The 20,479-nt window shown below is 41.0% G+C and overlaps 1 protein-coding gene across 4 annotated transcripts in view; it reads right to left on the bottom strand.

Annotated features, from left to right (window-relative positions):
- The window catches only part of PATE3 (prostate and testis expressed 3), a 68,685-nt gene extending 49,393 nt beyond the window's left edge, over positions 1 to 19,292 (bottom strand). The window contains exons 1-4 of one of the 4 annotated variants that reach the window (XR_004133845.2): positions 19,120 to 19,292; positions 8,932 to 9,131; positions 7,705 to 7,833; positions 6,240 to 7,495 (exon numbers count right to left, since the gene is read on the bottom strand). The gene's annotated coding sequence lies outside the window, so the exon portion shown is untranslated. Of the gene's footprint in view, positions 1 to 77; positions 207 to 6,237; positions 7,496 to 7,704; positions 9,132 to 19,119 lie in introns of those variants that run through there. The other 3 variants (XR_004133846.2, XR_010378950.1, XR_010378951.1) reach the window with 3 other exon arrangements.
- Positions 19,293 to 20,479: the final 1,187 nt, after the last annotated feature.

Genomic DNA, 20,479 nt, shown 5'->3' with positions numbered 1-20,479 from the left:
CTCAGACTGGAGCCCCTACACAGTGTCAGCAGCCAGGGGCCAGCTCAAGCCAGAAGAGCCTGGCTTAACAGCATTACCTTTCTCCGAGAAAATGTAGAAATCTCTGGTTCTGCATCCAGGGCCTTGTTCCATCGTGCAATTGCCTTTGCCATTCAAACATTGGCCTTTTTTAAAATTTCGGCAGACCATACACAATGTATCTGGAGCTGCAGAAAACAGACATGAAGGCTGATCCTAGAGTTCCAACAGGCTGATGTTAAGGTGGGCTAGAACACTGACAGAGTCGAGGGGTCAAGGGAAAAACATGATCCTAAATACTTCCTCCAATTTACTCTTAAAGCCGGGAAATGTTTGCATAATATTATGACCATTGATTCTTTAAGGATCTGGGGTTTTTCATACAGGGATCTTGATTCAATTAAAAATAAAGTGAAAGCTGTCCCCTTTGCTAAGATGCCATTATGCAGAACATTATGAGAATATCTACATACAGCCATCTGAGACCAGAATATCATGGGACATGAGGAGAGTACTGGCTCCAAGGTGGGGATGCAGTCTCACAAAATTTCCTACCATACTCCCCACAAAAGATACCAGATATCAAAACATATCTAAGTGACAACTGCATTTACAGTGGAAATATTGGTTCAAGATAAGCCTTTCAGTGACCTGTTCTTGACAGATCACTGCTTCTTGGCTGCTTCTTTATAGAAAGTCTTGAGCAACCACTGGCTCTGCCTCTTAGGACCATCCCAGCAAGCCACAAAATCTACAAGTGACAAGAGCTCCCAGCCCCAATCTGCCCCCGGGAGTGACCGACCCCACTCTGAAACCTTGGAAAGGAAGTCACCTCTTTCCCTGGCAGCAGTCGGGGTGGGGACGGCAGAAAGAGACCTTAGATCCCTGCTGGTCAGATCATCCCAGAACCTCATCCCTGACTCTGTCCCCTCCCAAGCTGGCCAGGTCATCACCCCGGAGCTGCTCCCCAGCCTACCTCCACAGCCTCATTCCCTGCCCAGCGACCACAGGCACTCACCCACTCCCTGGAAGAACACAAGAGGGAAGACTCCCAGCAGCAGGAGCAGAAGCAGGAGCCTGTCCATCTCGGTCTGGGATGGCGGGAAGATGCAGAGGTGGCTGGAGGAGGGGAGCAGAGCACCCGGGAAGGGCAAGGACAGGCTGCTCTTGTGTGCAGATGAGGGAGGGCTGAAGAATCTGGACTGAGCTGCTCCTGGACTGTGGGCAGAAGCTTCCTTTTACGCACCTGCCAGTGGGTGTTTCACCGCCACACAGACCCAGGAAACGTTCCCACAGAATCAGCCACCTTGGACACTTCCGAGAACAAATGTCCCACGTGCCCCTCCTGTTCCCTGGAGGCTGCCTCCTGATCAGTGGGGGACATGATGCCTGACCAGATCCGCTGGGCCCCTGAGCAGTCCCTGACTCTTCCTAGACATTAATGTCTCAGGCCCAAGAACATGAGCTTCTAATGTGGGCAGAAATTTGCTAAAAGAGCCATTTCCTCTGGGTCCAGTGTCCCCTATGACTAACTCCCCTCTTGTCCCACAACCCAAGCCAGTACCCACGCTGGGCAGACACTTGCCCCAGAGCTCAGAAAGCATTCATCAGAGGTGCAGTCTGTGCCTTTCGCTTTTTTCTTCCCCCTCCTTCTGTTTGTACCCAATTAGGATCATGGCCCTTTGCTAAATAAAACATATTCATGACACTTGTTAAAAGCAGTAAAGTAGACTTTCTTCAAGGTGACAACTATAATGGGGTCTTGTAGTAGGGAAGAAAGATCAGACTCAACTCTGAACACAACAAGGACAAGTAGAGATTTATAGCCAAAGAGCAGAGTGGGAGTCAGTGATGCAAAACTACTAACAGGAAACATCAAATCTATGGGAAATCTTGGTAAGCTGGCTTAACAGGATTCTTGCTGAAGACAGGGCAGGGTGATAAGATATGGAGACAGGGAATGAAGAATTTGGTCAGATATCAAGGTGGAGGGTTTTTACTAAACTGATCCAGCAAAATTCTTGCTAAAATCGGACTAACTGTGCTAAGGGCAGGGCCAAGGTCAGGAACTAGTCAAAAAGAGTACTCAGAGAAGCTTGATTCTACAACCACTGCTACAAATGCAAATACATCATTTAAGATATATCATCAGCTATCATAAACACGTCATAAACAGATACACAGCAAACACTATTCAAACAACAGAACAGAAGACTTAGAGATAGATAGGTGGCTGCGTTATTTTACAAAGTATAAAATAATTTCTACCATATTCAACTCCCTTATTTTTCTTGACCGTATAAACATAGACCCATATTCACCAAGCTACATTTATATAGATAGAGGCAATCACTTACTGCTCCAAGACTTGGCTGGAAGGCTCAGAATTTTTACAGACACTTGATCAATATGGACTAATGAGGGTGGGGCCCATAAGGCAAATAGGGAACAAATATTTTTCTTATTTTTAAATTACAGGCAACTACTTATATTCTCTAAAGTGTCTTCACCTCACTCATCATGCTTAATAAAAATAACCAAGCCCCCAACTAGAGTGTTCACACCTAGAGACCCTGTCAAGGGAAGAGAAGGATGTAGGAGCAAGATCCCAATGTGCAGGCTGGGCACCGGAGATAACGTTCCAGGTCACAGGGGCAGTCTCCCTTCCGCTCCCTCCTCCTCCATCTAGACAACCTTTCATGGCAGAGACCTTGACACTCATGTTCACCATTAACCAGAAGCACTCGGCACAACACGTGGTCCAGTAATATTTCTGACTAAACAAGAATAATAGAACAAATAACTGAATGCACGAAGGTCTGCCAGCCCAGAAAGCAACTACGGGAGGGAAAAGGCCAAGAACCCCAATGCACCCACAGACTGAGAGTCCAGCTGCATCCCACACTTTGAGAGAAGAGATATAAGGCGTGAGGGCTCTCCTTCACCACTTTCAGAAGACAAAGATTGTTCAGAGTAGATGCTGCAGGAGTGTGGGGTGCATGAATGAATGATTTCATTTTTAGCCAGTCTCCAAACTGAGCAACTTCGCTGAGTAACCCAGGGTCCCCTGTGTGTTCAGCCTGCCTCTCTAATGACAGTGGAATTCCGGAGATGCTCACGTTTCCCAAGTGCTACGCCACCCCCATCATAGGTATGCAAGAACAGAAGGTGAAGGAGGAGTAGAAAATGGAAGAAACAAGTAGGATATAAACATTATTGGAGCTTCCAAAGAACATATTTCTTCTTCCATAGCATTATTTTACTGAAGATACACTGTTCTGTGCAAACTTGAAGGATGTATTCATAATAATAGTGCAAAATGCATAGTGCATAGTGTAATATTATAAAGGGATATGTTATCACTAAGGAATCTTGGAAAAGAGTGAAAAACCGAAAATGATGATTTGGTTAAGTCTTCTCATGGAAATGTATGCTCCCTGAACATTGATGGTGTTTCCAAAAGGAAGGATGTTTGCTTTACTATGGAATTCTTTCAGCATTATATACTTGTTCTATCTAGAGTGCTTATTGTAAACAAATCTCCTAAAGATTTAGAGGATGTGGTCCCACTAGAAAATGTCTGTGACAGCTATCTAGCTATAATAAAATAAAATGGAGATGCTATATGACTAAAACAGCTCCACACAAAGTTAAATCTATACCAGAAAAGGCCATGATCTCACATTCCTGGCAAGCCTTCCTTCATCCACTCTTCCCCGTGAAGTTTCTTAAATAACATTCCATAATGTGCCTATATCAGGTTGTACTGGAAGATAATGGTCATTTTAAATAGTGGAGTTATGCTGGATGATACATGCACATCCCTGAATAATGTGTTGTGGACGTTTTCTGGTTTTTCAGGAGAGGAGACTTCAGAGGTCCATCAGGAATTTAGAGCTTGGTAAGTGTCATATATTACATTTATCCTGAGCCCATGAGACTCCTAAAGCTGGGAGAGATTTAACAGTTGGTCCTAATCCATGACTTTATTCCAAGTTTACTTACTACATTACCCCTTCACTCCTCACATACTTCAGTCTAGGGAATAAATTATATTGTCAGTCTACGTAGCGGTCATCAGGCACAACCTCCCTCCCAGTCCAGGAAACTTCTTGCCCCATTCTCATCTTAGAGAAAATGTTTTCCGCTTTTCACCACTGGGTACAATGTTAGCCGTGGGCTTGTCATATATGGCCTTTACTATGTTGAGGTATGTCCCCTCTATACCTACTTTGTTGAGAGTTTTTATTATAAATGAATGTTGAACTTTGTCAAATGCTTTTTCTGCATCTATTGTGATGATTGTATGAATTGTATCCTAGGATATCCTGGAGTCTGCTATACTCTACCGTCAAAAAGACTCTTGAGAAACTTGTAATTTATGGATTGCAACTACATTCAAGAATATGAGATAATCACTTATTCTTACAAAACTGTAATAATTCTTACAGAGACTCTAATACCCAATAGTAGGCATTTAAGCAGGGAGATCCAACACATGGTGGCATCCCTGCACTATTTTAACCCACACTCATGTCAGTGTCACATCAAACCCTTTCTAATCTACTCTGGCCAGGCAGGAGAAGGAAACTTGAGAAGACCCCTTCCCCACTGGCTTTTCTCACACCATTTCTTCAAGTTGGTGTTGATGTCGACCTTGATCACCTGGCTGAGGTACTGTTTGTCAGGCTATTCCAAGTAAATTTATGTCTTTCCCCTTTCCATACTATGTGCTTTGTTTTTTCGTTTATTGAAGTATATAGTCAGTTTACAATGTTGTGTCAATTTCTGGTGTACAGCATAATAGTTCAGTCATACAGGTACATACACATATTAGTTTTCATACTCTTTTTCATTATAGGTTACTACAAGATATTGAATATAGATCCTTGTGCTACACAGTATACTTGTTTATCTATTTTATATATAGCAGTATCTGCAAATCTCAAACTCCCAATTTATCCCTTCCCACTCCCTTCCCTCTCTGGTAATCGTAAGTTTGTTTTCTATGTCTGTGAGTCTGTTCCAGTTTTGTAAATAAGCTCTTTTTTTTTTTTTTTTAGATTCCACATATGAGTGATATCGCATGGAATTTTTTTTTCTTTCTGGCTTACTTCACTTAGAATGACAATCTCTGGGTCCATCCATGTTGCTGCAAACGGCATTATTTTATTCTTTACTATGGCTGAGTAGTAGTCCATTGTATAAATACACCACAGCTTCTTTATCCAGTCATCTGTCGATGGACATTTAGGTTGTTTTCATGTCTCGGCTATTGTGAACAGTGCTGCTATGAACACTGGGGTGCATGTATCCTTTCAAATTAAAGTTCTCTCTGGATATATGCCCAAGAATGGGATTGCTGGATCATATGGTAAGTCTATTTTCAGTTTTTAAGGAATCTGCATACTGTTTTCCATAATGGCTGCAGCAAACTGCATTCCCACCAACAGTGTAAGAGGGCTCCCTTTTCTCCACACGCTCTCCAGCATTAATTGTCTGTGGACTTTTGAATGATGGCTGTTCTGACTGTTGTGAGGTCATACCTCACTGCAGTTTTGATTTGCATTTCTCTGATAATTAGCGATACTGCATACTATGCTCTTTCAAAGCAAGTCACTGTGTAGCTCAGTGAGTCTGTTTTTAACTCTTCTGCTAACTTATTTGTAATTTTCAAATATTTTATGATAGTTAAAATTTACATTGCTCATGAGAGTATGGCTAAGAAAGCAGTTTTTAAATAAAGGCCTCTCACTATTCCTGCCTCCATCACCCTGGCTCATCCACAGTTCTCTTTAATACAGCAAGATCTAACTAAACAAGCTCTAAGTAGGCTGGAATGCTTGAGTTGATTTTTCCCTAGTGATGCTCATGGAGTTGTTCTTAATGTTTAAGAGTTGATAAGGATTTGGCTTAGGCTGTACCCAACAAGAGCTAATCCATCTGGCTTTACCTTTTATCTCCTGTCTCACTTCAATTTTAGGAGAAAAAATTCCATGAAAAATATTTATACTTGACATTTCGAAAACAGAAGTAGATTTCTAAAAGATCATCCTACAAGTTCAAAAATTTTTAACTAAATAAAAATCACACAAAATGAATATTTTAGATTACAAAAGAAACAAAACGTTATTCAAATTTTGTTTTAATTTATGAAGGATCAATGTAAGATTACATTAAATAAGTAAGATAATAATAACATTCTTCATTCTTGCATCATGAGTGGTAAGAGAAAGAAAGGGATAAGGACAGAGGAAATATAATACAAATGGAAAAAAAACCAGAGGTCAAAAAGGTAGAAAAAACACACAGAACTGGTGATAAAAGTTTTAAAATGCACATTGGGAGAGATAGTAACATGGTGACAGGTATTACCACAGTCATAATAATAGAGGCGTTTTACATTAAAGAGAAGACATAAACCTTCCTATGTCTAAAAATACGTTAAACTCATTGTTTTATAAAAGATACTACTCTACTTTCAATTCCTCCCAAACTTCTCGAGGGGTTGCCTATCCTATTTCCTCCTGTCACAGCCCACCCATTCCTCAACCCATTGTCATGTGGTTTCTGTGCCTCTTCTCCATTGAACCTGCTCTGCCAATAGCATGCAAGTTGTCACAGAAAGCAGAAAGTGACACTCTGCAGTCCTGGTTCTCCATCTACTTCTGTGACCACCATCCATGGCTCTTTCCAGAGAGTGACTTTCACCCACTTTTTATTTTGGTGGTCTCTAGCATCAATGATCTGTCCATCCTCACTCCCACCTCACTCACTAACAACCTCTTTAAGTCTTATCACCTAAGCTATCAGTAGATTCTGAGTATGTCCATAGCATCTTAATCTGATGATCCTGCTTTTTCTGCCTCCAGCCTTGGTATCTTCTTGGATTTCGAGGCCTCTCTGTCCATCTGCCAGTTGGACACATTTTCCTGAGCTTCCCACTGACCCCACAAACTCCTGACGTATAAAATGGAACCCATCACCTTTCTGGGCACATTGCAGTCCCTTCTGAGTTGGTGGGATTAGAAGCCAGGCAGCCAGAGAAGTAGAGTGACTGTGAGGGATCAGGGAACACAAGGTGAGGTGGGCTGTGACTTGCAGATGTGAACGAAGCAGAGAGGTGAAACACGGATGAACCAAGAGTACTTGGTGTCGGGGGGAAGGAGCCAGCGGCCAGGGGAGAGGTGAAGAGGGATACTTGGAGGAGACAGGAGGCTCCTGCATGCTCTTCAAGAGCACACGTGGAGGGATACAGGACCAGAGATGCCAGGAACAGAAGGGTGAGTGGACACCACCGCTGACAAAGGAATTTGCAGTTAGTGACGCTTCCAGTGCAGTGATCTCCCCCTATACATATTGCAGAACTCTTGACCTTCACAGCAAAAGCTCGAAACCTTCGAGTACGCACGAATCAACTTCCAAGCCCTACACTTATCAGAACAGTCCAATTGAGTGTGATTGTAGTGCCACATATCTGGAAGAAAAGGACATTTATACTCAGTGCCAGAGAACAATACTTGGAACTAAATAAAGTAACGGGAACTTCCCCATCACACCAAGCCTGGTCTCCAGAGTAGGGACACATCCACCTCCTAGCAAGGGCTCCCTCAGACTGGAGCCCCTACACAGTGTCAGCAGCCAGGGGCCAGCTCAAGTCGGAAGAGCCTGGCTTAACAGCATTACCTCTCACATGGAAAAAGTACACATCCGTGGTTCTGCATCCTGGGCCTGCTTCCATAGTGCAGTTACCCTCACCTTCCAAACATTTGCCCTTCTTAAAGATACTGCAGACTTTACACAAGGTGGCTGGAGCTGCAGAGAAACAGACATGGAGGCTGAGCCCAGGGTTGAATGCCCTGAGACCAAGGTGTGTAAGACACATTAGGATCCAGGATTTTAAAGACAAAAGATGACTCTAAATATTTCTCCTGCAAATAATTTGGGGTAAGAAATACCCCCTCTAGACTGCTTCCATTGGATATTTAAGGAAATGGGGTCTTTGACATGAGGATCTTAAAATCCATTAATCATAAATAACTTGTATATACTTTAAGAGTGAATTGGATGGTATGTGAATTATATCCCAGTAAAGCTGTTTTCTTTTTAAATAACCTTGAACAAGAATATGAGACATGACTCGCCAGGTGATATGAAGATACTGGAAGGTGAAACATAAGAGAAAAAGGTATGGGTTCTAACCAAGCAAGTGAAATTTCCACACTTGCACCTAAACAACACTAAGAGATTATGTCTCCTTAATTTTGGTTTCCTGGGAGCCTGCCTGAGCTTTGTGCTCACATGCTCCCTTTGGCTTTGGATCAATTGTGCAAAACACATTCAGAACATCTACATATAGTCACCCTGGGCCCGAATCTCTGGGGAAATGGATGGGGCATAAAGACTGCACTGGCTTGAAGGTGAGGAGGTAGATTTTAATCTCCAAAGATTTCCTAGGACAGCACCAAAAGTCATCCAAAGTATACACATATCAAAGTGAAAACACTACTGTAAAAATACTGGTTCAAAATAAGCAATCGAATTACCTCTTCAGACCATGTCACTGACCCGTGGTTGCTTCTTTATAGAAAGTCTTGAAAACCTTTGGCTCTTCCTCTTAGGACCATCCCAGCAAGCCACAAAATCTACAAGTGACAAGAGCTCCCAGCCCCAATCTGCCCCCGGGAGTGACCGACCCCACTCTGAAACCTTGGAAAGGAAGTCACCTCTTTCCCTGGCAGCAGTCGGGGTGGGGACGGCAGAAAGAGACCTTAGATCCCTGCTGGTCAGGTCATCCCAGAACCTCATCCCTGACTCTTGTCCCCTCCCAAGCTGGCCAGGTCATCACCCCGGAGCTGCTCCCCAGCCTACCTCCACAGCCTCACTCCCTGCCCAGTGACCACAGGCACTCACCCACTCCCTGGAAGAACACGAGCGGGAAGACTCCCAGCAGCAGGAGCAGAAGCAGGAGCCTGTCCATCTCGGTCTGGGATGGCGGGAAGATGCAGAGGTGGCTGGAGGAGGGGAGCAGAGCACCCGGGAAGGGCAAGGACAGGCTGCTCTTGTGTGCAGATGAGGGAGGGCTGAAGAATCTGGACTGAGCTGCTCCTGGACTGTGGGCAGAAGCTTCCTTTTACGCACCTGCCAGTGGGTGTTTCACCACCACACAGACCCAGGAAACGTTCCCACAGAATCAGCCACCTTGGACACTTCCGAGGACAAATGTCCCACGTGCCCCTCCTGTTCCCTGGAGGCTACCTCCTGATCAGTGGGGGACATGATGCCTGACCAGATCTGCTGGGCCCCTCAGCAATCACTGATTCTTTACTCTCTGGACATCCCACTATCCTAGGTCGAAGATCAGGGGCATCTAATATGGGCAGGGCTTTGCTAAAATAGTCATTTCCTCTAGGTCCAATGTCCCTTATGACTACCCCCTTCTCTTGTCCTACAGCCCAGGACAGTACCCACCCTGGGCTGACACCTGCCTCAGGGCTCAGAAAGCATTCATCACAGGAGCAGTCTATGCCTCCTGCCTTCCCCTTCCTTATATTTGAGCTCACAGTTGAGACCAGGGGCCTCTCAATACAGAATCAGTGTTGACAAAGGCAGAGGTAGTTACAATAGCAAACATTTACTTAGTATTTTCTATAAACCAGTACCCACATCTACTGCTATCATGCATATCTTAATCAGGATGTATCTTCAACCCATCATAAACACATTATATATACAGCAAATACTTTTTAAACAAAAAAGGAACAAAAGCAATATAGAGAACTAGTTTATTTTATAAAATATGAAACACTTCCTGGTATATTACTGTTATTTCTCTGGACACTAAAGGAAGCAGGTAATACTTTTAATTTAAAATTTTGCTGTTGTTATTCACAGGAATACTTTTGCCCTGACACCTCTGAAATTACAATCTTATAGTATCCTGAATTCACTATTTGCATATTTAAAAGAGCCAACTCCCCAACTACAATGTTCATACTTATATTCTAGTTACAACCAGTCAAGGGAAGAGAAGGATGTAGGAGCAAGATCCCAATGTGCAGGCTGGGCACCAGAGAAAACGTTCCAGGTCACAGGGGCAGTCTCCCTTCCGCTCCCTCCTCCATCTAGACAACCTTTTCATGGCAGAGACCTTGACACTCATGTTCACCATTAACCAGAAGCACTCGGCACAACACGTGGTCCAGTAATATTTCTGACTAAACAAGAATAATAGAACAAATAACTGAATGCACGAAGGTCTGCCAGCCCAGAAAGCAACTACGGGAGGGAAAAGGCCAAGAACCTCAACGCACCCACAGACTGAGAGTCCATCTGCATCCCACACTTTTGAGAGCAGAGAAATAATGTGTGAGGGCTCTCCTTCACCACTTTCAGAAGACAAAGATTATTCAGAGTAGATGCTGCAGGAGTGTGGGGTGCATGAATGAATGATTTCATTTTTAGCCAGTCTCCAAACTGAGCAACTTTGCTGAGTAACCCGGGGTCCCCTGTATGTTCAGCCTGCCTCTCTAATGACAGCGGAATTCCGGAGATGCTCATGCTTCCCAAGTCTTACATCACCCCCATCATAGGTATGCAAGAACAGAAGGTGAAGGAGTCGTAGAAAAAGGAAACAGGATATAAAAAAGTTATTGGAGCTTCCAATGAACACATTTCTTCTTCCATAGCATTATTTTACTGAAGATACACTGTTCTGTGCAAACTTGAATAATATATTGATAACAATAAGTGCATACTACATAATGCATAATGTGATATTGTAAAGGGACATGTTATCACTGGGGAACCTAGGAAAAAAGAGTTAAAAACAGAAAATAACATTCTGGTCAAATCTTCTCATAGAAATGTATGCTCCTCAAACACTCTGTGATGGTGTTTCCCAAGGAAAGGTCAGCAGTGGATGCCTAAGTATGAAATTATTTTAGCATGATGTACCTGTTTTATCTAGGGTGCTTACAATAAACAAACCATCTTTTAAAGATACAGGGGATGTGGTCCCACTAGAAAACATCTGTGACAGCTATCTGAGTATACTAACATAAAATGGGGATGCTACTTGACTAAAACAGCTCCACACATAAATCATAAGTTAAATCTATACCAGAAAAGGCCAGGAGCACCTCAAAGAAGAATACACTGCCCCACACTCCTGGTTGCCCTTCCTTTTTCCACTCTTCCCCACAAAGTTTCTTAAGTAACATTCTATAATGTGTCTGCATTAGATTGTACAGGAAGATAATGGTCATTTTAAATAGTGGAGTTATGCTGGATGATACACGCACATCCCTGAATAATGTGGTGTGAAAGTTTTCCGTTTTTTCAGAAGGGGAGTTCCATGAGGAATTGAGAGCTTGATTAAGTATTAATATATTAAATTTACCTGAGCCCATGAGACTCCTAAAGTTGGGAGAGATCTAACAGTTAGTCCTAATCCATGACTTTATTCAAAGCTTACTTACTAAATCACTGCTTTCGCTCCCCAAATGCTTTAGTTAGGGAATAAATTATGTGGTCAGTCTACTTAGCGGTCATCAGGCACAACCTCTCTCCCAGTGCAGGAAACTCCTCTTGGGCAGCACTCAGACAGGGGGTGTCAAGAACCACCGCAAGCTTCCAGACCCACGCCAGTCCCCATCAGATCTTTCAGTAATGTGTGTAGGCTGAAATCCCACAAGGAAGTGCCCTAGTCAGAGCACAGGCTCAGAAATCAGATAGATCTGGGTTTGAAGGCTCATTCCAATATTTACAGGCTATGAGACCCCAGCAAATCATTAATCTATAGGGAATATTACAGCACTTACGTCATTAGGTTGCTGGCTCAATTCTTCATATTAATTTTCTCCTCAATTATTAATCAGAGAATCCAGTTAAGAAAAGTTTAATTTAAAAAACAGGATGAATTCAACATCCATTTATGACAATACCTCTCCAGAAAGTGGGCACAGAGGGAACATACCTCAACATAATAAAGGTCACATGTGACAAACCCACAGCTAACATCACACTCAATGGTGAAAAGCCGAAAGCATTCCATCTAAGGTCCAAAACAAGAAAAGTATGCCCACTCTTGCCACTTTTATCTAATATAGTTTTAGAAGTTCTAGCTACTGCAATCAGGGAAGAAAAACAAAAAAATAAACCCAATTGGGAAAGGAAGAAGTAAAATTGTCATCGTCACTATTTGCAGATGATATGATACTATACATAGAAAATCCTAAAGATGCTACCAGAGAACTACTAGAGTTCATCAATGAATTAGGTAAAGTTGCAGGATACAAAATTAATACACAAATATTTTGCATTTCTAAACACTAACAATGAAATATCAGAAAGAGAAATTAAAGAAACAACCCCATTTATCTTTGAATCAAAAAGAGTAAAATACCTAGAAATAAACCTACCCAAGAAGACAAAGGACCTATACTCAGAAAACTGTAAGACACTGATGAAAGAAACTGAAGACATCACAGATGTAAAGATGTATTGCGTTCTTGAAGTAGAAGAATCAATATTGTTAAAATGACCATACTACCCAAGGCAAGCTACAGATTCAATGTAATCTCTATCAAATTACCAATGGCATTTTTCACAGAACTAGAACAAAAAAATTTTAATTAAATGGAAACACAAAAGACCTCGAATAGCCAAAACAACTTGAGAAAGAAGAAGAGTTGGAGGAATCATGCTCCCTGACTTCAGACTATACTACAAAGCTGTATGGTACTGGCACAAAAATAAACACATAGATCAATGGAACAGGATAGAAAGTCCAGAAATAAACCCACACACTTATGATCAATTAATCTACAATAAAGGAGGCAAGAATATACAATGGAGAAAAGTGGTGTTAACAAAACTGGACAGTTAACATATAAAGAATGAAATTAGAACACTCTCTAAAACCACACACAAAAATAAACTTAAAATGGATTAAAGATCTAAATGTAAGACCAGATACTCTAAAACTGCTTGAGAAAAACATAGGCAGAAAACTCTTTGATGTAAATCACAGCAATATTTTTTTGATCTGTCTCCTAGAGTAATAGAAATAAAACCAAAAATAAACAAATGGGACCTAATTAAACTTAAAAGTTTTTGCATAGCAAAGACTATAAACAAAACAAAAAGACAACCTACGGACCGGGAGAAAATATTTGCAAATGATGCTATTGACAAGGGAGATTAATTTCCAAAATATACAAACGCTTATACAGCTCAATATTTAAAAAAAAAAAAAAAACACAGTGAGCTACACCTCATATCTGTCAGCAGGGACATTCTCAAAAAGACAAGAAACAAGTGTTGGCATAGATGTGGAGAAAAAGAGAATCCTTGTGCACTTTTGATGGAAATGTAAATTGGTACAACCACTATGGAAAAAAGTATGGAAATTCTTCAAAAAACTAAAAATAGAACTATCACATGTTTTGGATATTTATCTGAAGTAAACAAAAACACTAATTAGAAAAGATATATTTACCCCCATGTTCATTGCAACACTATGTACAATAGCCAAGACATGAAAGCAACCTAACTGTTCATTCATAGATGAAGGGGTAAAGAAGATGTGACATTTACATACAATACACATACATACAATGGATTATTACCCAGCCATGTACAAGAATGAAATCTTGCCATTTGAAGCAACATGGATGGACCTGCTGGATATTATGCTAGGTGAAATAAATCAGACAGAGAAAAACAAATACGATTTCACTTATATATGGAATCTAAAAGACAAAACAAATGAACAAACAAAACAAAGTCTCGTAGAGAAAAAATATGGGGGCTCGGGGTACAGATGAAATAGGTTAAGAATTAAGAGATACCCCCCCAAAAAAAGAGATACAAACATCTAGCTATAAAATAACTAAGTCATGGGGATATAACGTACACATAGGGAACATATTCAATAATATTGTAACAACTTTGTATGGTGACAGATGCTAGCTGGTCATTGCCATGATCATTCCATAATGTATAAAAATACTGAATCACTATACTCTACACCTAAATCAAATACAAGACTGTATGTTAATTAAAACAATTTTTTTTAAATAGGAGCAGATAATTAGAATGTGCCCTGCTATACAGATGAAGCCATTTATACAAAAGTTATCTCTGATAATAACTTTATTCTGGGAAAAATTTTCCATTTAAATTCTCCCATGTAGTTAAAGGAGAGGCAATAGTTTCTCTTGAGCCCACAGGGTCTCGACTGCCTTTAGCTCAAAATAACCCACATGCCAAAGTGACTCATCTTGGAAAGGTCTGTTCTGAATCCCTACAATGCTAAATCTGCTGAATTGCATACATTACATTTGAGAATGATTTAATGAAAATAGAAAAAACTGTAAAGTGCTTAGAACAGTCCCTGACATAACTCTCGAAAAATGTAAGCTAAGAGTTTTATCACCTCATTGTTTTTAATTCCATTTTATTCTAGGCATTAAAAGGTGGGTCACCTGTTTCCTCCCTTACATTTCATCTTTCAGTCATATATGTTTTTATCAAATGCTTTTTCTGCATCTATTGAGATGATCATGTGATTTTTGTCTTTCCTTTTATTGGTGTGGTGTATCACATTGTTTTCTGTATACTGAACCATCCTTCTGACCCTGGAATGAATCCAACTTGTATAATCCTTATTATGTATTGTTGGATTCAATTTGCTAATATTTTGTTGAGGGTTTTTGCATCTATATTCATCAAAGATTTGGCCTGTAATTTTCTTTCTTCCTTCCTTCCTTTCCTTTCCTTTCCCTCTTCCTTTCCTTCTTTCTTTCTTTTTGTATTGTCTTTATCTGGTTTTGGTATCAGGGTAATGGTGGCTTCATAAAATGACTGGCAGTATTCTCTTCTCTTCAATTTTTTGGAAGAATATGAGAAGAATCAGTATGAGCTCTTTTCTGTATGTTTGGTAGAACTCCCCAGTGAAGTCATCTGGTCCTGGACTTTTGTTTGCAGCAAGTTTTTTTTATTATTATTACTCTATTTCACTTCTAGTTATCTGTTTCTTCTTGAATCAGTTTTAGCAGGCTGTATGTTTCTAGAAACTTGTTCATTTCTTCTAGGTTGTCCGTTTTGTTGGCATCTTACTGTTCATAGTGTTTTCTTAAGTAATTTTAAAAAAATTTCTCTGGTATCATTTGTTATTTAATCTCTTTTATTTCTCATTTTGTTTATTTGGGTCCTCTCTCCTTTTTTCTTGGTGAGCCTGGCAAGAGGTTTTTCAACTTTGTTTATCCTTTCAAACAACCAGCTCTTGGTTTTATTGATTTTTTTCTATTATTTTTTCTCAACTTCATTTCTTTCCTCTCTGATCTTTCATATTTCCATCCTTCTGCTGAATTTAGGTTTGTCCTTTTTCTAATTCTTTTAGGTGGTAGGTTACATTCTATATTTGGGTTGTTTTGTTGTTGTTTTTTGAGGAATACCTATATCACTATGAACTTCTCTCTTAGAACTGCTTTTGCTGCATCCCATAGATTTTGTATGGTTGTGTTTTCATTGTCATTTATATCAAGTTATTTTTTTATTTTTCTCTTTTGATTTCAAGTTGGCCTATTTTTTTTTTAGTACCATATTGTTTAGTATTCATGGAATCTTTTTTTTTTTCATTTCTCTTTCTCTGGTTGATTTATAGTTCAATGCCACTGCAGTTAGAGAAGACGCTTGAAATAATTCCTATCCTCTTAAATTTATTATAGCTTGTTTTGTGTCCTAGTATGTGGTCCATCCTAAAGAAAGTTCTACATGCACTTGAAAAGAACGTGTATTCTAGTTTTTGGGGGGATGTAGTGTTTTGTAGATGTCAATTACATCTAACTGCTCTATTGTGGCATTCAGGAGCCCTGTTGCCTTATTATTTTTCTGTCTGTAAGATCTTTCTATTGATCTGTCCATCTGTCAGTAGTGTTAAAGTCTCCTATTATTGTATTCTCATCAATTTCTCCCTTTAAGTCTGTTAGTATTTGTTTTATGTATTTAGGTGCTCCTCTGTTGGGTGCATATATGTTAATGATTGTAATATCCTCTTCCTGTATTGATCCTCTTATCATTATATAGGGTCCTTTTTTATCTTTACGGCCTTTGTTTTAAAGTCTATTTTGTGTGATATGAGTATTGCTACCCCTACTTTCTTGTCATTTCCATTTACGTGATATATCTTTCTCACGTGATATGAGTATTGCTATTCTCACTTTCTTGTCATTTCATTTGCATGAAACATTTTTCTATCCTTTCACTTTTAGTCTATGTGTATCCTTTGCCCTTGCAGTCAGAATACTGTAGGCTCCTGTTTTATTATCCAATGTGCCACTATGTCTTTTGATCAGAGCATTTAGTCCATTGACCTTTAAGGTAATTATCAACAGATACATATTTATTGTCATTTTAGACCTTGTTTTCCAGTTGATTTTTTATTTCTTCTTTGTTCCTTTCTTTACTTTGTTTTTCCTTTTGTGGTTGAATGGTTTTCTTTTGTATTATGCTTGAATCTCAGGCCATTTTTTAATAACAAGGACTCACGCTACCACACCCACCACCACCACCACTCACTCTTCCTCACCCCTTCTCACACTTCATCCACCACATTAACACTGATGTTTCCTGGAGTTTATTCCTCGGTGCTTTTCTCACAGAGTTCATTGGGGAGGGGGTCATTAACTCTCATAATGATAGCCATCAAATTCTCTTGGGCTACACTTAACCATCTACTATACAGGCTAATGGTCTCAAGTCTTTTACCCATGGGCTTTTTGGATCCTTAGACCTCTCTATGAACTTCCTGTTATGATGGCCAACTGGATTTTCCTCTGGCCCATCATATTCATTATGTCCAAAAGAGATCTCATCATCCTCCCATAAAACTGCTTTGCACCCCTAAATTCTCAGTCTAAATACCTTCAATTACTTCCGGTCCAGAAACCTAGGAGTTTGGTCTGTGATCCCCACCCCCTCATCCAACCACAATTTTACCTGCTAACATTTTGTAAATCTGCTTCTCCTTACCATATCTACTAAAACAGTTCTAACAACTTGGCACACAAAGTACCCCTAGGCTTTGCCCCTCCTTCCTCTTTGGCCTCCTCTCCCACTTTCTTTTTTTTTTTTACTTTGTTCTTTAGTAATTCTAAACAGATTGTGGCTGCCCACATACAACTTGACCAACTCCAATTTTTTGGTCTTAAAGTACTCTTTTCCTCAACTTTCTCTAAATAATCCTCATGTATTTTACTCAACTATCATTTCTTATAAACCTAGAACCCCTAGACCAGCTTAGATGCCCCTGATCTGTGCTCCCATAGGAACCTATGCTTACTTTCTTCCCATATATACCACATTATGATGAAATTTTGTATGTCAGACTTCCTAAATGAAGGCAAGGAATGTAACTTTTCAATATTTAACTGTGCTTTAAATTTTTTTATTTAAAAATAGTTGATTTATAATATTGTGTTAGTTTTAGGTGTACAGCAAAATGATTCAGTTACATATACAATGTATCAAGATATATTTATCTTGAGATATACATATTATACATATATTTTTAAAATTATGAATCTCAAAAATATATTGAATACAGTTCCCTATGGTATACAGTGGCCCATGTTGTTTATCTATTCTATATATAGTAGTGTATATCTGTTAATCCCATACTCCTAATTTACCCTTTCCCCTCCCCTTTGGTAACCATAAATTTGTTTTCTGTCTGTTGAGTATGTTTCTGTATTATAAATAAGTTGACTGTATTTTTTTTAGATTCCCTATATGTGTTATTATGTAGTATGTCTTTCTCTGACTTATCTCAGTATGATAATCTCTAAATCCATCAATATTGCTGGAAATGGCAATATTTCATTATTTTTTATGGCTGAGTAATACCAGTGTGTGTGTGTGTGTGTGTGTGTGTGTGTGTGTGTGTGTGTGTGTGTGTGTATGACATCTTCTTTATCCATTCATCTGTTGATGGACACTTAGATCGCTTCCATGTCGTGGCTGTGGCAAATAGTGCTGCTGTGAGCATTGGGGTGCATGTATCTCTGCATTGGCATATTTGTCTTTTCCAGATATATGCACAGGAATAGGATCGCTGGATCATATGGTAACTCTATTTTTAGTTTTTTAAGGAACCTCCATACTGTTTTTCAAGGTGGTTACACCTATTTACAGTCCCACCAACAGTATACAAGGGTTTCCTTTTCTCCATGTCCTTGCCAACACTTGTTTTCTTGATGATTGCCTTTCTGACAGATGTGAGGTGATACCTCATTGTGGTTTTTGATTTCAATTTCCCAGATGATTAGTGATGTTGTATACCTTTTCATATGCTTGTTGGCCATCTGCATTTCCTCTTTGGAAAAATGTCTATTCAGTTCTTCTGACCCTTTTTTAAATTGGGTTGTTTGTTTTTTTGGTGTTGAGTTGTATGGGCTTTTTATATACAGTGGATATTAATTCCTTATCAATCACATCATTTGCAAATTTTTTTTCCCATTCAGTATGTTGTATTTTTTTTTTTTTTTTTTTTTTTTTTTAGAACACTGTATTCACTTTATTCTAAGTCTCCATAGCTCCCGAAGGCGATCCGGCCAGTAGCAGGAACAGGCCTCAGGCCTGGGAGGTTACAGGGTTCAACACGAGGTTATTTTTCTAGCACCAAAATGCACTTCCCCCCAGTCCTGGGGCGCCGGCAAGAGCCCTGAGTGGTGGGACCACCTCCACCTACTGAGAAGGGGGCTCGGCGCCCCAGAATGCCGCAGCTACTGGCAGAGCGCCGTGGAAGAACCCAGCCTCACCCAAGCTCCCGGCGCGTCATCGCCCTAAAGTCTGCGGGCCGCTGAGGCGTAGAAAATGGTCGCAAGGGAGGAAGGGGCCGAGCGTGCGAGGGGCATGAGGCTGCCGGCTGCGCGCGTCCCCACGGGCTCGGGGAACCAGGGTCCCGGCGCCCGAGCCTCTCCCCGCGGGCCCTGGGTGGGGAGGTGACATGCCATCCCGCCCCCTCCCGCCGGCCTAGCCCGGCCACCCGCCTTGCCTGAGCCTCGTGCCCACCCGCCCACCAGGCCCGGCTCTCACCGTCCTCAGGTTCACACAGCCCAAGGGGCGGCGGGCGATCACGTCACTGCAGACCCGGATGCAGAGGATGGCCCGGCCGGGCTGAACCTGTCGCGGAGCATCGCCTTGGTCACATCGGGGTGAGGCCACGGGGACGCTGGGGTTCACCCCGCCTCAGGCCGCGACCTTTCTGTGAGGAGAAGAGCCGGTGCAGGGCCGGGGGCGGAGCAGGAGCAGGAGGGCGGGGAACGAGGGCAAGCGCCGAGGGCCAAAAGTCTCCCGGACTCGAAAACTACTCCGCCGTCGTAGGACGGGGTCGATGTGCTGCCGCCGGTGCCGGCTGCGGGCCAGGCCGCCAGGGCGGCGGTGTCGGGGCCGCGCAGCCAGGAGGCCTCGGCCGCCTGGTTCCCTCGGGGAGCTGCTGAGGCTCTGCGGGCCGGCGGGTGGTCGGTCTTGGCTGCTGCACCGGGTTATTTCATAAAAGAGAAAGAAATACGTCTCCAGCCAGGAAGACGTGGATTTTTTGTAAAAATTTTTGAGGGATTTTAAAAGATTGTTATTTAGATTTTTTTTTTTTAAATAATAAATATGTGACTGATGAGGGATGTTGAAGGTAGGGGAGTATATGTATGTGGGTGGGGAGGGCTATGTGGGAACTCTGTATTTTCTGCTCAATTCTGTTGTGAACCTGAAACTACTCTAAAAGAATAAAGTCTATTAAAAATAATAATAATAAAAGGGTATTTTAATTATAAAGTTCTAAATGGGCATTTTAAATCGTGGTGTTTAGCCATTTGAACTCCTCGAGGCAGCAGTGCCTAAAGTCATTAACTGTGGGATTTTTCAGATATATATGCCAATAAATTCCTTTTCCTTAAAAAAAAAAAATGATAATAAACGTGTGATCGGAGCCAGGAGCACACACTCGGTCCACACTCTCAGCACTAACTGTTGGGGGAAGGGATGTCTTCATTTTGTCGGTGGTTTCCTCTGCTACGCAAAAGCTTTTAAGTTTGATTAGGTCCCGTTTGTTTATTTTTGCTTTGATTTCCTTTACTTTAGGAGACGGATCCAAAAAAATACTGCTGCGATTTATGTGAAAGTGTGTTCTGCCTATGTTTTCCTCTGGGAGTTTTATAGTATCCGGTCTTATGTTTAGGTCTTTAATCCATTTTGAGTTTATTTTTGCATAGGATGTAAGAGAATGTTTAATGTCGTTCTGTTACATGTAGCTGTTCAGTTTTTCCAGCCATGCTTATTAAAGACACTGTCTTTTCTCCAGTGTATATTATTGCTTCTTTTGTTGTAGCTTAATTGACCATAAGTTCATGGATTTATTTCTGGGCTCTCTATCCTCTTCCATTTATCTGTGTGTCTGTTT

The sequence above is a fragment of the Camelus dromedarius genome, chromosome 34 (genome assembly GCF_036321535.1).
Source record: "Camelus dromedarius isolate mCamDro1 chromosome 34, mCamDro1.pat, whole genome shotgun sequence".
Classification (NCBI taxonomy): domain Eukaryota; kingdom Metazoa; phylum Chordata; class Mammalia; order Artiodactyla; family Camelidae; genus Camelus; species Camelus dromedarius.
The sequence above is the reverse complement of the archived record's forward strand: the minus strand, read 5'-3'. Positions and strand labels throughout refer to the sequence as shown.